Below are 17,872 nucleotides of genomic sequence, written 5' to 3' on the forward strand. Positions count from 1 at the left end.
GACCAGAGGACCAAAAAGGGGAGCCCCAAGAAACAGGAAAGTATTGGAGACCATGCAGAATGAAGAGTTGGGGAAAGTGACATCATAAAATTGTTTATGAACACAGTGCTCAGGCCCAAGCAGCAAATGTGTGGATCTGACCTAAACAGCATTCCTAAGATTTTGAGAATTGCCCTATCCCATACTGGCCATTGTGGATGACAAAAGCAAGAAGGATACAAAGCAATAAAAGCTTTGAAAACAGAACCGACTTTGAAATCAAAACCTGCAGAAGACTGGTCAAAATTTGTGGCCTGAACCCAACTCAGTCAATTGCCTGCTCTCACAAAAATATTAATATTTTACTTAGGATTTAAATAAGACCCAGAGTTTCATAATATAATTTTCAAAATACCCACCATGTAATCCAGAATTATTTGGCATAAGATGAACCAGAAAAATCTCAACTTGCATGGGAACAGACAATCAACTGATGTCAATGTCAAGACCTAATGTTTATCTGACAAAATAGCTATTATTTTTTAAATGTTCCAACAAGTAAACCAAACAATCTTAAAACAAATGGGAAGTAGAAATCTTAAAAAACACAAATAAATATATTTGCATATAATATATATATTGCATACACACATAAAGAAGAACCAGATGGAAATTTTAAGACTGAAAAATAGTATAACAAATTTTAAAAACTCATTGAATGGGCTCAGTAGTAGAATAAAGATGATAAAGGAAAGATAAGTGAGCTGGAAGATAGATCGATAGGGATTATATCATCTGAAAAACAGAGAGAAAAATTTGAAAAAATTAAGTAGAGCATTAAGAACCTATGGAATAACATTTGTGCCATTTGAGTCCCAAAAGGAGGTGAGTGTGTTGCTAAAAAAATTATGTGAAGAAATAATGTCTGAAAGCTATCTAAATTTGGAGAAAAACATAAATCTACAAATGAAAGAAATTGGAAGCACCCAAGAAGAATAAACCCAAAGAAATCCATGCTGACTCATCATAATCCAAGTGGCTGAAAACTAAACACTAAGAAGATATCTTGAAAGCAGCCAGAAAAAAATAATGCGTTACTAATAATGAAACAATTATTCAGAGGACCTCAGCTGTCTCTTGGAGGCCAGAAGGAAGCAGAATAATATTTATAAAGTCCTGAAAGAAAAGAATCATCAACCCAGCACTCCATATCCAGAGAAAATGTCATTGAGGAATGGTGAAATTAAGACATATTCTGATGAAAATAAACTATGAGAATTTGTTTCAAATCTATTCTAAAGGAACTGTTAAAGGATTTTCTTAAGACAGGAAATGAAATCTGAAGGATGCCTGCAGCATTGGGAATGAAGAAAGTACAATAGAAATGTTAAATATCTGGATAAATATAATAGACTATCTTTACCCTCTTACCTTCTTTAAATATGTTTGATGTTTGACATTAAAAATTATAGCATTATCTGATGGGGTTTTCAATGTATAAAGAGAAATACTTAGGAAAACTACAGCATAAAGTGTGGATAGTAAAAGGAAGTATATGGCAGAAAGACAACTGGCTGCTATATGGAGAAAAAATGATAAAGAGACAAGAGTAGATTTGAAGTCCAATTGCAGTAAGACTGTCTACAGAAAAATGAATCAAGTCAGAAGCAAGAATGATCAGGAATAGACTGGGGAGTGGTGTAAGATGAAGTCCTTAAGATAACATTTAAATGTCCTCATGATTTGACCCATTTTAGCTCTTCAGCTTCATCCCACTTTTTTTTCTTTGCTATATACAATCTAGACATATAAAAATTACTCTGAGGGAGCAGGTATAGCTTAGTGGTTGAGTGCCTGCTTCCCATATAAAAGGTCCCAGGTACAATCCCCAGTACCTCCTAAAAAACAATTTAGTTTGAAATTCCCCATATATTTCATGCTTACATGTCTTCATCACTCTGTGCAAGCTGCTCCTTCTTGAGAGATTTCCTTCCATCCTTCCTTCACCTAACTCCAATTCATTTCTCAAGATTAACTCAGGCATTCCTTCTCAAATAGTCCCTCTTAAAGTTAAGTTACATGATGTTCCTATGTATCCACATAGAGTTTACTATGGTTATCATGGTGCTTAAGAAAATATGTTTAATCAGTTAGGAATTTATATAATTATAAATACGCACATGCTCACATGCATATGTATGGCATGTAAATTTATAGTAAAAAACTGGAAGAACTCACAACAAACTGATACGTTTAGGGAAGAGAATGGGATTGCAGCATCTGAAGGAAGTGATGGGGAACTCTAAATGTTTACTCATTGTAAGATTATTATCCTTTGTATCTATGAGAGGTTTTTTCTATTGTTTGACATTTTTGTATAGAGCAAATGTTCATGTATTATTTGCCACAACCTGCCTTACAGGTACAATTACCTAATGGACAAAAATGTGAGTGTTTTAATAGTATTTCCCTGATTATTAGTGAGGTGCATATCTTTTCATATGTCCATTGAGCATGCAATTGTCTATTCACCTAATTATTTCCCTCAACATACCATAAGTTCTTTACAGCCAATAACTATATCTTTTACATCCCTGGACCCTAGCATAGTGCCTGACATAAAGTAGGCTTAATGAGTGACAATGTAAGGAGCATTTCTCATATACATATATATATATATATAATTTATATATAAATTATATAACGTTATTATACACAAAAATAAGGTCAATTATACACTGATATAATGAATGCATATGTAGTTATTTGGTTTTAAATTTCTAATGAATGCTACTCTCAGCAATGTAATAAAAGTATGAAATCAGTAATAACTCTTTTGGACAATAAGAAAAATCATCTTAAATCAATGCATCACAAGAAAAATGGAAAATAAATGAACAAATTTAAAATCATTTAGAATGAGGAAAAATATGTTTAAAATGACCTCTAATAAATTATCTTATTTACTTATCTTAGGAAAATTGTTCAAATGATCCTAATTAGTGTATTTTTTAAAAAAAGCTTTTGCCTCAGTCTGAGCTCTAGCTGGGAGCCAAGGGATATGCTCTGGACCTTTGAAAGCTGCAACTGCCATCAATATCACTTGGGTTCCTCTGGTCTCATCTGTGCCACTTGTCAGACCCACCCTGAGCTGTCATAAGTTGCCATAATGGTGAAGCTCAGGAAGCATAGTAAAAGTCAAGGTGACCCCAGGAAAATGGCTCCTCCCCTAAAGGAGCTAAAAGATGATAGTGATCATGAGGAAATGTCAGAAGATGAAGAAGATAGCAAAAGAGAAGAGGTTGTCATCCATCAGAAAAAAAAGGCAAGAAGGCCACTACAAGTCCAGCAAAGAAGGTGGTTTCCCCAACATAAAAAGTTGCTGTTGCCATATCTGTTAAGAAAGCAGCTGTCCTTACTGGCAAAAAAAAACACAAAAAAAACAGCAGCCATACTGGCCAAGATGATGGTTACAAAGTAATAGCAACACCTGGTAAGAAGGGAGCCACGTCTGGCAAAGCAGCAGCAGTGGCAACCTCTTTGTCCCCACCCAAGGGAACAAAGAATGCCAAGAATGCCAAGAAGGATGACAGGAAGAGGATGAAGTCAGGGAGGAAGAGGATGAAAAATTGGATTAATTTGGACCAGCAGTAATGAAAGTCACAGCTACTGCTTCTGCCTCAGAGGATGAGAACAATGATGAGGATGAAGATGATGAAGATGATGAGGAGGATTATGATAACAAAGATGACTCAAGCTATGGAGATGATACCAGCCAAAGGAAAGAAAGCTCCTGCAAAGCTGTTTCTGTGAAAGTCAAGAGCATGGCTAAGGATGAAGAGGATAAAGAGCATAATGATGATGAGGAGAAGGAAGATGAGGAAGACAATGATGAGGAAAATGAGAAGATGAAGAGAAGGAGGAGAAAAAGGAGGAAGGGCATGTCAAAGAAGCACATAGAAAAGGAAAGAATGGAAATTTCCAAACAGAAAGCAACTCCCAGAGTCAAGAAAGCAGAAATGTTAGAAACTACAAATTTCAATCTCTTTGTTCAAAAGCTGAACTTCAACAAACCTACTCCTGAATTAAAATTTTGCTAAAAATGATCTCGCTGTTGTGGACAGCAGAAATGGTGTGTCTAGAGAGTTTGGCCATGTGGATTTTGAATCATCTGAAGACCTGGAAAAAGCCTTGGTACTTACAAATTCAAAAATCTTTGGCAGTGAAATTAAATTAGAGAAACCAAAGGGAAAAGACAGTAAGAAAGATAGAGATGCCAGAACACTTGTGGCCAAAACTCTGCCCTACAAAGTCACTCAGGATGAATTAAAAGAAGTGTTTGAAGATGCTTTGGAGATCAGATTAGTCAGCAATGATGGAAAGAGTAAAGGGATTGCTTATATTTAATTTAAAACAGAAACTGATGCAGAGAAAAACTGGAAAGAAGAGCAGCAAAGAAAGTTCAATGGGTGATCCATTTCTCTGTACTGCACAGGAGAAAAAGAACAAAGCCACAACTATAGAATAGCACTTGGATCGGTGAATCAAAAACTCTGGTTTTAAGCAACCTCTCCTACAACGCAACAGAAGAAACTTTTCAGAAAGTATTTGAGAAGGCAACTTCTATCAAGGTGTTCCAGAACCAAAACAGTAAATCTAAGGGTATGCATTTATAGAATTTGCTTCATTTGAAGATGATAAAGAAGTTTTAAATTCCTGTAGTTAAAGAGAAATTGAGGCCAGAGCAATCAACCTGAAGTTGCAAGGGTCCGGGAGATCACTTAATACTAGAAGTCAGATATCCAAAATTCTGTTTTTCTGTGGTCCAAAACTTCTTCAAAAATGAAGCCTAGTATATTGCCAATTTCGATTAGTAGGAAAATGAAATAGTAATGATAGGCTTAAAGATTAGAAATAGAATATGTTAATTTAGAAAAACTAAAATAAAGTAAAAAATAAATTGGGGTATTAAAAAATGAAAAATATCATAAAACTTTGTTTTTGACATTTTGCTGTTCATCACTGTAATGGGTATTGCCTTGTACATACAGCGACAAGGCAATTTCTTTCTTTCCTTCCTCAGTGTCTAGATCCTTCTTTTTTTTAATTTTTAATTTTGTCTTCAAAAAAGTTTTAGATCACAGTAAAGTCACATATACAATATAGGGGACTCCCATATAACCAACATCAAACCCTTTCCCCCTTCCCCAACAATGATCTTTTTACATGTTTATGTTGTATTTGCTGTAGCTGATGTACAGATATTGAAGCATAGCTACCAAATATGGTTCCATTTTGGTTTACATTATGGTTTATATTTTAGACTGTACAATTTTCTAAATTTTTTGATACATTATGCTTTATATTATGGCTTACATTTTAGCTTATAGACTTTTATACATTTTTGGTGAAATTTAACATATCCATCATTGCATGATATCGCAGAATACTTCCATTGCCCCCCAGTTATTCTGCTTCCATCTATTCTATTCCTCTCTCCCTCTCCCCTCAGGGCCCACAGTGACAACCAAGCTTCACTGCTTGAAGTATCAGAGTCACAGAAACTTGCATCAGTGCTGAGGCCTTGACAACTAGACTGTCCTACCCCATTGGGCACCACCAATTCTCTCAAGAGACACAATTCCCTATGTTTCAGAACATCAGGCCTCCCCAGGATGGGGATACACCTTCCCATACATTGTAACACACTACAATGTAACATGATGTAGCACACTATGACAAGATGAGTGAGTACTCATACACTCCCTAGAAGCCTGCCCTTGTGCCAGATGCCCCCAATTAAGCACCTTAAACAAGTAACCCTTCCTTATTATATTTTCTAAAGAGATGGGGGACACATGGTTGGGAGGAAGTTCTCCAGGGCATGTTTATAAGATATATAAAAGTGTTCAAATATTCATTGGGTATTTTCATAGTAGTTACAATTACAAATGACAACTGAGGGAGTGCTGAGTTCATAGCCAGGGGAGCTCTGTCACATTCCCCAATGAAACAGCAACAATCCCCCAAGTGCAAGGGCAAAGACCAGTAAAGAAGGATGGTGAGCCCTTGATACTGATGATTATGCTTACAAGCCCGTGTGTCTGAAATTTCAACTAGGCCTAGAGCTGCAGGGTGCCTAAGAGTTACCTCCTGAGAGTCTCCATGTTGCTCGAACATGGCCACTCTAAGCCAAACTCATCATGTAAATGCATTACCTTCCCTCCAGCATGGGACATGACTCCCGTGGATGAGCTTCCCTGGCACTGAGGGGTTACTACCAATCACTAACTGGTGATGCAACTAGAAAAAGATCTTGTAGAACTGAAAACAAGGACACAAACCGATATATGCACACCAATGTTCATAGCAGCATTGTTCACTATTGCCAAAAGTTGGAATCAACCCAAATGCCCATCAACAGATGAATGGATAAATAAAATGTTACTCAATGGATATTCAAATAAACTTCTTAAAGGGTTGAGTGATAGAGTTAACCCTTATCTGTAAGGTATGAATTTATATTAAGTTTCGTGCCATGTACAAAACATTTTTTACTATGAAAAGTTCTTTGCATTGGGGCATGTAAAGGAAAGCAAAATGTTTTGTGAGTTTTGCTTCAGTGACTTTGGGACAAATTATAAGTCCTAAAGTCAGGAAAAAAGTTAACTGCACAAAGATAAAGCTACTATTATGAACAACATCAGTAATCCAGAAAAACAAAGATCAAACCCAGTAAAATGTTTTTTAAAATACATTTTAAAAACTTAGTACTAAAGTCACTATTAAGTAAATGTGTCCTTTCACTAAGACTGCTTTTCTTTCTATTGAACAAGCTGCCAGCCTTACTCCCTCCACCTTCCTGAGTACCTTAAAACTAATCTTCTGGCTGAAGGGCTGCAGAAAAAAACAACTAGGACTCAAGAAAAAAAAAAAAAAAAAAGGAAAAAAGACTACTTCAGACCCTACTACTCTAAATATAAATCTCACTCCCAAACTTTCCTCACCCACTTCCTCTGCCCCTGGCTACCCAGGCACCTGAAAGGGTCCTAACTGGGTAGTTCCTTACTCCCTTCTCCAATCTCCCAGTCCATATGTCCCAATTAGCACAAGGAAAACATTCAAAAATAAGTGTGGTCCTAATCACAACCTCAGTAAATCCCTCACCAATTTCATTGTAACCGGGATATCCTAACTGCAACCTAAATAAATCACACACCCATTCCAGTGATCAATCCCTTACTATTTTCTAGTGTATGGTAGTTCGAATCTTTTGTGTACCTTAGAAAAATATGTCCTTAAATTGGTCCATTCTTGTGGACATGGGACCTTTTGAGACCCACAGTGGGTCTTAATCCTCTTACTGGAGTCCTTTATAAAGAAGGGAATTAAAATCTGCAGATACAGAAGGAAGTCCACAGAGACACACAAAAACTTGATGAGAAACACCCAGAAGCTAAGAGAGAAGGCACCAGGAGCCAGAATCCAGAGGAAGCCAGAAGCTGAAAGCAATAAGGCCCAGAGGAGAAGACCAACAGAAACTGCCATTTTGCACTGTCATGTGCAATCAAGCACACAGCTGCAGCTTGGGGAGAAAGAATATACTGATGATACCTTGATTGGACATTTTTGCAGCCTCAGAACTGTAAGTTTTTAAATTAATAAATCCCCATTGTAAAAGTCAACACATTAAAAGGCCTTGGCAACTTTTAGCAAACTAAAGCACAGTATTTTTAATCCAAGATAAATTCAGCCCTTAAAAAGCCTTGCTGTCTTTCATTTTGATGGAGTTGAGTCCTATTCTCTCTCTCCTGATATAGCAGCCCTTCAGTAAATGTTTAGTATTTTCCAGTGCAATTTTTCCTTTGACAAAACATTTGGCAAGTTTATCATAAGTCAGTGAACTGGAATAATCTCAGAATTCTACTTCAGCTCCTTCAATTTATAAATGAGAAAATTAAGAACTAGAGAAGTGACTTCCCAAGGTCACATAGTTAATTAATGGCAGGGCTAGGGTTAGAAATAATATCCCCTGACTCCTTCCTAAAGCAGTGATCTTTCTATTACACTATCAAGCTTTCCAGAGATACAATCAATTCTATACCTTCGGACTGTATTTTAAAAATTCATTAGTGAATCATTTGCGGTTAGAACTGGGAATTCATTTTTCCCTACAAGTAGTTCATTTTTTTTTTTTTTAAGATTTATTTATTTATTTCTCCCCCTCCCACCACCCCGCCCCAGCCCGGTTGTGTCTATTTACTGAGTCTTCTTCTTTGTCTGCTTCTGTTGTTGTCAGCAGCACGGGAATCTCTGTCTCTTTTTGTTGTGTCATCTTGTGTCAGGTCTCCGTGTGGGCGGTGCCATTCTTGGACAGGCTGCACTTTCTTTCGTGCTGGGCGGCTCTCCTTACAGGGCACACTCCTTGTGCGTGGGGCTCCCCTACGCAGGGGACACCCCTGCGTGGCATGGTACTCCTTGTGTGCATCAGCACTGCGCATGGGCCAGCTCCACACGGGTCAAGGAGGCCCGGGGTTTGAACCGTGGACCTCCCATGTGGTAGATGGACACCCTAACCACTGGGACAAGTCCACTTCCCATACAAATAGTTCTTAAAATTTGGTTGAAATCCTAGGTTAGTTCCCAAATGTAAGTACTCTAAGGAACTAATTGTACTTTAATCCAAAAAAAAAAAAAGTGCCATGAAGACTTAAAGTTAAGGAAGAACTATTTTTTATGTGCAGGTAGGTCCTTGACCCCACAGGTTAACCTCCTTGAACACTCCATAAATGATTCTTAATTTAGCTGGAAATGCAAGGCATCTTTCTAACCAGGTATTCTTGTTATTCTAGCACACTCCCCTGACTTTCATATTGCAAATTTGTAAGAATTATATGTTGGGATTTAATACCCAGATTTCTGGCTATCACTCATATGTTTAGTTATTGTTAACAATTGTCAGCTGTGTTCCTCCTTAACTGCAAAACATGGCAGATTCAACATATTCAATGGCTTAAATCCAATCAAAACTGACTGCAATCAGGAGAACTGAATGTTTTCATTAGCTTAAAGTAATCCAGGTCCATCCCAGAGCTGGCAGGAAGTCAGTATTCCTCTGATCTTGTGAGCTATATATAAGGGGAGAAAGGCCTAACAACAATCTGGGTATTATAAGGAAGATGGATAAGGGAAATGGGTGCTATATAATGAATTAATAAATAAATCCCACTATATTAGGAGAGAATATTGCTTGTTATATGTATATCCTGTCAGACAGTGTCATCTCCAAGCTTTCATAGCAATTTTCTCACTAAAAAATCCAGAAACTGCCCCCTCCTCTATAAGTCAGTCCCCTTCTACCAATGTCATTGCCACACCTTACGAAACCAGGTTTCCCATGTAAAGTACACATTATAGCTACAGAGTATTCAGACAAAGGATTTTTCTTTTGTTTGGGAATTTATATAGATCACTCATTTATTATCCACCTATCTTTCTTAAACATGTATAATAATATAAAGCCCAATTGATTTTTAATGAATCACCATTACTGAAAAAAGCAGAAAAGTCACATTAAGCAAGGGCAAAGTCAGACATTTGATGGTATACATTACATTAGCATCTTCCATGTGTACTGAAATTCATTAATGAACTTCACTCCCTGCAGAATAATATGCCTTGACTTAGCAGAGTTAAAAGAGAAAAAAAAAGTTGGCATTAGACTTCAAAGAAAAATAGAAGCCTATAAAAGGACATGTGACATGGAGATTAGAATTCCCTATAGCCTCCTCCCTTACCATACCTCTCCATCTAAAAGAGAAAATATAGGAATTTGCAAGAAGACCTACTTCAGGTGAATGACTGTAAGAAAAAATAGAACTCTGTATTAACTGTGGAAGGTAACATAAAATAGCATTATTTCTACTATCATGCAATAAACATGCACCAAAAAAGTTAAGAATTTTTAGAGAAAAAATCCAAAGGGAGGGATCTGAACACAATAATATTCAAGAATAGCAAAACCATAACCAAAACAAAATTGAAAGGAACAAATTTAGAATTGTTTCCCATGTAAATTTTAAAATTTTTATTTATTTTTAATTGTGGTAAAATATACATAACATTAAACCATTTTAAGTGGACAATTCTGTGACATTAAATACATTGACAATAACATGTAACTTTAAATACTATTTCCAGGCTATTTTAATCATCCTAAACCAAACTCATACTCATTTAGTAATAACCCCTCATCACCTCCTATCCCCACCCTTGGTAACCACTATTCTGTTTTTCTGTTTCTTAGAATTTCCTTATTCTAAGTATTTCATATAAGAGAACTCATACATTATTGTCCTGTTTTGTCTGGCCTATTTCACTCAAGTTGAGTCTTCAAGGTTCATCCATGTTGTAACACTGTAACATGTAAGTACTTCATTTTTTTTTTTTTGGCTGAATAATATTCCATCATAGGGTTATACCACTTTCATTTATCCATTCATCTGTTGATGGATACTTGGGTTGCTTCCAGCTTTTGGCTATTGTGAATAATGCTGCAATGAACATTGGTGTACAAATATTTGTCCAAATCCCTGCTTTCAATTTGGAGTACATACCTAGGAGTGAATTGCCTGGTCACAGAAATTTTATTTTTAACTTTCTGAGGAACCACTAAAGTGTTTTCTACAGAGGCTGCACCATTTTACATTCCCACCATTAACATACCAAGCATCCTATTTCTCTGCACCCTGATTATTTTCCCTTTTTATAATAAAAGCCATCCTAGTGGATGTAATGTGGTATCTCATCATAGGTTATTTTTTTTTTATATGGCTGAGAAGCACTTTATTGCTGGACAGATCCAGGTGAGGGCAGAGATGACAAAGCCCGCATGAGTGCAGGGCCTACCACTTATTCAAGGGGCCACAATTGAGGATGTATTTGACTCCACAACTATGCAGGATGATGCACTTCTCAGTCACCATGTCTTCCAAATTTCTCAGCATTAAACTTGTAAAGTTTCACTTTTTGGAGATAGGGATTTTCTGGCAGCCAGGAAACTTGAATTTGGCACTGCATAGTATTTGAATCACATGCCCCTTGTTTTTAAGCTTGGTGTAAATGTCCATGACTTGGCAAATGTGAGCCCTGGCTACCATATCCTGAGGTTTTCCAAAGGCACTTCATATACCTGTCTGGAGCCTCTCAGCCCCAGCACAGGACATCTTATTATTGTGAATGACGTGGGAGGGCTGACACTACACTCGGATATGACAGCCATCTTTGCCACAATGTTTACTCATATACTTATTGACACAAATGCAGGAAGCCTCTAAGGCTTTGTAGGAGAGCTACTCAGTCATCTGACACCATGTGGCAACAGAGTGGAACTCATTCACTTTCGCGTTCTTCCAACCCAGGCCAAATATGTGGATCTTGGCATCAAGGACATCTTAGCAGAAGCAAGGATTTGGGTAGGACATGTTCTTATATACCGGTAACAAAAGGCAGGATGGCAGCCCATGGCAACACTAGGATCTTCAGTGGCACACTGCAAGGAAAGAGCTCTCATTGTAGTTTTAATTACATTTCTTTAAGGGAAAATAATATTGAGTGTCTCTTTATATACTAATAGGCCATTTGAATATCTCCTTTGGAGAAATGTCTGTTTAAATCTTTGGTCCATTTTATCATTGGGTTGTTCATCTTTTTGTTGTTGAGATATAAGTGTTCTTTATATATTTTGGATATTAAACCCTTATCAGATGTATGGTTTCCAAATATTTTCTTTCACTCTGTAGATTGTCTTTTCATTTTCTTGATAAAGTCTTTTGATACACACAAGTTTTTAATTTTGAAGCAGTGCATTTTATCTATTTTTTCTTTTGTTGCTTGTAAAATCTAAAAACTCATTTTCAATGACAAGGTCCTAAATATCTCTCCCTATGTGTTCTTGTAAGAGTTCTATAGTATTAGTTCTTATATTTAGTTGTTGATTTATTTTAAATTAATGTCTGTATGTGATGAAAGGTATGGGTTCACATTCATTCTTTTACATGTGGATTTTCAGTTGTCCTAGGACCATTAGTTGAAGAAACTATTCTTTACCCCATTGAATGTACTTGGCACCATTATACAAATCAACTAGCCACAGATGTGTCTCTGGACTCAATTCTATTCCATTGGTCTAGGTCTGTCCTTATGTCAGTACCACAGTATTTTAATTACTGCAGCTTTGTAGTTGGTTTTGAAGTCAGGAAGTGAGTCCTCCAACTTTGTTGTTCTTCAAGACTATTTTGACTATTTGCAATTGCATATGAATTTGAGGATTGACTTCCCCCATTTCTGGGGAAAAAAAACATGCTGGAATTTTGATAGGGATTGCATTGATTTTTTTAGATTACTTTAGGTAGTACTGATATCTTAACAATATTAATCTTTCCAGTCCATGAACGTAGTAAGTCTATTTACTTAGGTCTTCTTTTTTTATTTTCCAGCAACAATGTAGTTTTCAGTGTACAAGTCTTTGACATTTATGCTGTTTTGAGTCTTTTGTGGACCCTAGAAAATTATGTTCTTAAGCTTACCTATGTCTGTATGTCTAAGCCTACTGTATGTGAGATCTTTGACCTTTTTGTTATATTCACTTAAGGGACCTTTTGAATAGCTCACTTTTGATTAGATCACTTCAGTTAAGGGCCTTTGATTAGATTGCAGGACCTAGGGTGGGCCTTAATCCTTTTACTTGGGTCTAACATAAATGGAAGAGAGAGGAGCAGAGCTGTTTTTTACCCTGCCAGTGAGAGAGGACTCAGGATCACCTACAACTGCAGGGGAAAAAATAAAACAACAACCTTGAAGGCTGAGAGGATAGAGGCTGGAATCAGTGGAGAGGCCTGAAGCTGAAGAAATAAGGCCTGGGGAGAGAGAGACAAGCTATATGCCTGATTGCCCATAGCTGAGCCTGGGAGAAAGTGAGCCTGGAGGAGAAGGCAGAGGCTGGCCACCATTTTTCCTTGCCATGCGGCAGGAGTCCAGGATCACCTACAGCTGAACTTTGGTGAGAAAGCATCGATGATGAAGTCTTGACTTGGACATTTTCACAGCCTCAGAAATGTAAGATTTTACCCCAATGAATTCTTATTATAAAAGCCAACCCATTTCTGGTATTTTGCCTTTGCAGCCCTGCAGCAAACTAAACATCCTTGGTTAAATTTTTTTCTATGTATTTTATTCTTTTAGATGCTTTAGTAAAATGCTATAATTTCACAAAATGCTATTATGCAATTATTTTCTTAATTTCCTTTTCAGATTTTCATTATTGATGTATAGAAATGCAACAGACTTCTGCATGTTTATTTACTATCCTGCAACTCTGCTAAATTTATTAGTTCCAGTATCTTTCCTCTGAATTTTTTCAGATCATAAAATTGGTGAATAGGAATAATTTTATTTCTTTCCAGTTTGAATGACTTGTATTTCTTTCTCTTGTCTGATTGCTTTGGCTAGAACTTCTAATATAATGCTGAATAACAGCGGTAATAGTGGGCATCTTTGTCTTGTTCTTCATCTGAGGAGGTTGAAAGCTTTTAGTCTTTCAACATTGAGTATGATATGTGCTGTGGATTTTTCATAACCGTACCTTATGATGTTGGGAAAGTTCCCTTTTATTCCTAGTTTTCTGAGTGTTTTTATCATGAAAGTATGTTGGATTTTGTCAAATAACTTTTCAGCATCAGGTGAGATGATTGTATGTGGATTTTGTTTTTTTAATATATTAATGTGTATTACATTAATTTTCTTATGCTGAGTCATCCTTGCAGTCCTGAAATAAATCCCACTTGGTCATGGTGTATAATCCTTTTAATATACTATTGGATTTTACCAGTATTTGGTTGACTATTTTTGCATCTATATTCATAAAGGATACACTGGACTGTAATTTTCTACTCTTCTGCTATCTTTCTCTGGCTTAGTTTCAGGATAATGCTGGCCTCATGGAATGAGTTAGGAAGTAGTCCCTTTTTTTGGTTTTTGAAGAATTTGAGAAATTCTTCATTAAACCTTTTTTAGAAGATTAGAATTCAGCAATGAAACCATCTGATTTTTCTTTGTTGAGAGGTTTTGATAACAGTTCCAGTCTATTTACTTGCTACAGTTGTGTTGTGATTTTCTATTCCTTCTTAGATCATATTAGATAATTTGTATGTTTCTAGGAGTTTGCCCATTTCATCAAGGTTTTCTCATTTTCTTGCAAACAATTGTGCATAGTACCCTCTTATAATCCTTTCAAAATATTTCTGTAAGATCAGTGGTAATTGTCCCCACTTTCACTCCTGATTTTGTGTCCTTCCTCTCTTTTTCTCTCTCATTCTGGCCAAAGTTAATCCATTTTATGATTTTTTTTAAAAAAACAAACCTTTTGGTTTTGATGATTCTATTGTTTTTCTGTTCTCTATTTCACTTATTTCTGCTCTAATCTTTATTTCCTTCCTTCTATTAACTCTGAGTTTAGTTTGATCTTCTTGTTCTAGTTTCTTTAGGTGTCAAGTTAGATGACTGATTTGTGATCTTTTTTAAGCTAGGCATTAAGATCTTTAAATTTACCTCTGAGCACGACATTAGCTGCATCCATAATTTTGGAAAGTTTTATTTTCATTTTTCTCAAGATACTTCCTAATTTCCCTTGTAATTTCTTCTTTGAAGTATTGGTTGTTTAATAATGTGTTAATTTTCTAGTTTTCTTTTTGTCATTGATTTCCAGCTTTATTCCATTTTGGCCCAAGAAGATGTTTTGTATAATTTCAAGATATTTAAATTTATTAAGATTTAATTTGTGGCCCAATATATAGTCTATCCTAGGAGATGTTCGATGTGTACCTGAGAAGGGTGTGTATTATGTTGTTCTTGGGTAGAGTATTCTAAATAATGCACTTTAGGTTAATTGGTTACTAATGTTATTCAAGTCTCTTATTTCCTTATTGTTCTTCTATTTAGATGTTCTGTAACTATTGTAAGTGGTGTATTGAAGTCTCCAACTATTATTGTAGAAATATCTATTTCTCCTTTCAATTCTGTCAATTTTTCTTATATATATAAATAGGCTTTGTTGTGATGTTTATAATTAACATGTCTCCTTGCTGGATTGAAACTTCTATCAATATATAATATCCTTCTTTGTCTCTTATAATTGACTTAAAGTCTATTTTGTATGGCAATAATATAGCCACTCTGGCTCTCTTTCTTTTTATTACTGCTTGCATGGAAAATCTTTGTCTACCCTTTTATTTTTAACCTTGTTTATCTAAAGTGAGTCTCTTGCAGACAGCATATAGATGGACCATGTTTATTCATCCAATCTGCCAATACTCTCCTTTTAATAAGGGAGTTTAGCCCCTTGCCATTTAAGATAATAGCTGAGAAGAATTTACTTCTGCCATTCAACTATTTGTTTTCTATATGTCATGTATGTTTTGTGTTCTTCAATTACTCCACTAGTGCTTTATAAAAATTAAATTCCATTTTGTAGTGTGCTATTTTGATTCCTTTCTTCTTTACTTTTCTCTGTAGTGGTTAAACATAGTTCAACAAGTACCAACCATAGTTTATGTAGTATACAAACTCTCTACTCTCTACTCCTATAGATCACTGTCAGTCACCTTTTTTATTGTCTCAGATTACATCTTTATACATCGTATATCCATTAACATAGATTTTAATTTTTTTACACATTTGCCTGTTAAATCATAAAGGGGCCTGGCAGTTACAAACCAAAAGTACAATAATACAGGATTTTATGTTTATTTACATAGTTACTGTATTAACCAGGGTTCTTTTGGGAAACAGAATCAACAGGAGTGATCTGTAAATAGTATGAGATTTTTAAGATTCTCTCACGTGACCATGGGGATACACAAGTCTGGTTCACAGGGAGGCTGCAAACCAGAGGCTCCAATGAAAGTCCAATGAAGGTCCTTGATGTGTTTCTGGGAGATGTTGTCTGTCTAAAGGCAGCAGAAAAATTCTTTCTGAAAGCTGAAATCACTTCCTCTTTTAAGGCATTCAACTGATTGGATAAAGGCTCACTCATTGCTGTTGGCAATCTCCCTGGTTGATGTAGATGTCATCAGCTATCTATGAAGTAAACTCACTGATGACTAAAGCCCATAATTGTCCTTGTATTTCAATTAGCCCCATGCTTGCTTGACCAAAGTACTGGGCACAATTACCTGGCTGAGTTGACACATTAGCCTAACCCTCACAGTTACCTTTATAAATGTTCTTTATTTCTTCTTATGGTTTCAAGTTACCATCTAATGTCCTTTTATTTCAGCCTGAAAGACTTTCTTTTAGGGCAGGTCTTCTGATAATGAACTGTTTCAGCTTTTGTTTACCTGTAGATGTCTCATTTACCACCCCCCCCCCCCATTTTTGGAGGTACTAGGGATTGAACCTGGGACCTCATACATGTGAAGCATGATGCAACTACTGAGCTACCCCTGCTCTACTTCCCTACATTTTTGAAGGATAATTTTTCAGAGTATAATGCTTGATTGATGTATTTGTCTTTAAAGACTTTAAATCCCATTGTCCTCTGGCCTCCATGGATTCTGATGAGAAATCCACCATTAACCTTCTTAGGAACCCTTTTATGTGACACATTGCTTCTCTTTTGCTGCTTTCAAAACCCTCTCTGTCTTTGGATTTTGACAATTTTGATATAATGTGTCTTGGTGTAGGTCTCTTAAAGTCTATACTGCTTGGAATTTGTTGAGCATCCTGGATGTGTATATACATTTTATTGATCAGATTTGGGAAGTTTTCAGTCATTATTTCATTGAATACTTTTTCTGTCCCTTTCTTTTCTGTTCCTGGATGCACTGGGACTCCAATGAGGTGTATGTCCCACAGATCCCTGCCACTGCTCAATTTTCATAATTCAACAATAAGTCCTAAATTAGTGCCAAATGATGTGTCACTAAATCTTGTGAACTCCAAGAGAGTTCATTAGAGATTTAATACGTGATTCTCTGAAAGCTTTTACATAAATTACAGGGAGAAAGTAGAGAATGATTCACCTTCAAATTTTTATTGTTTTCCCTATACATGAGAGAGGTTTCTCAGAATCATTATTACAGCTATTTTTTATTATCATGGCTATAGTTAACCGACCAACTCCAAAATCCTGCTTCTCCTTCTAGTTTCCATTAAGTATCAGCTATGAAGCCTTCCCAAAAGCCCCTGAACAGATGAAGTCTTTCTTTTACCTGTGTTTGCATAACACTTTCAATACAACATTCCATTACTACAATTGAATTATTTTATTTTAATTACTTGTTTGTATGACCATTTCCCAAATATATTTTAATCTTCTTGAGAAAGACATTGTATCATTGTGTCAATATTATGGCACACTTGTTTATCAAACACTTAGTCAAATATTTATTGAATTAATGAATGATCAATCAAAATGCAACATGAGAGATTCTTTCAATTAAATAAGGTAAGAGTTGGGATTGCAGGACAGTTTTTGTGATACTTGCTCCATTCCCGTGGTCCCTGTGGAACCATGGGAAAGGCCTTTAATTGCCTTCGTAATTCAAAGGAGGAAGTATTTCCCTTCTCCCATCAAAGACCAACCTCTCCACTTGTAGCTCATCCCCTCTCAGTTTCTCATGGAGTTTTCTCCCACAATTATCTTCTCCCCGGCATCAACAATTATTCTCTTGAGCTTAATTATTTCTGTCAGCTTATGAACATAATATTGTATCCTATTTCTTAAAAATTAGAAATATAAATAAAATATTTTTTAAAAACCCTCTTTTAACCTCAAATCTTCCTCCAGCTTTCATTTCTCAACTGCCTACACAGCAAAAATTCTTGAATGTGTTAG

At 36.0% G+C, this 17,872-nt stretch overlaps 1 pseudogene; it reads left to right on the top strand.

The window, feature by feature from the left end:
* The first annotated feature begins 3,148 nt into the window (after window positions 1-3,148).
* LOC101437481 (nucleolin pseudogene) lies at window positions 3,149-4,825 on the top strand (annotated as a pseudogene).
* The last annotated feature ends 13,047 nt before the right edge of the window (window positions 4,826-17,872 follow it).

This window comes from Dasypus novemcinctus, chromosome 9 (assembly GCF_030445035.2).
Source record: "Dasypus novemcinctus isolate mDasNov1 chromosome 9, mDasNov1.1.hap2, whole genome shotgun sequence".
Lineage (NCBI taxonomy): Eukaryota > Metazoa > Chordata > Mammalia > Cingulata > Dasypodidae > Dasypus > Dasypus novemcinctus.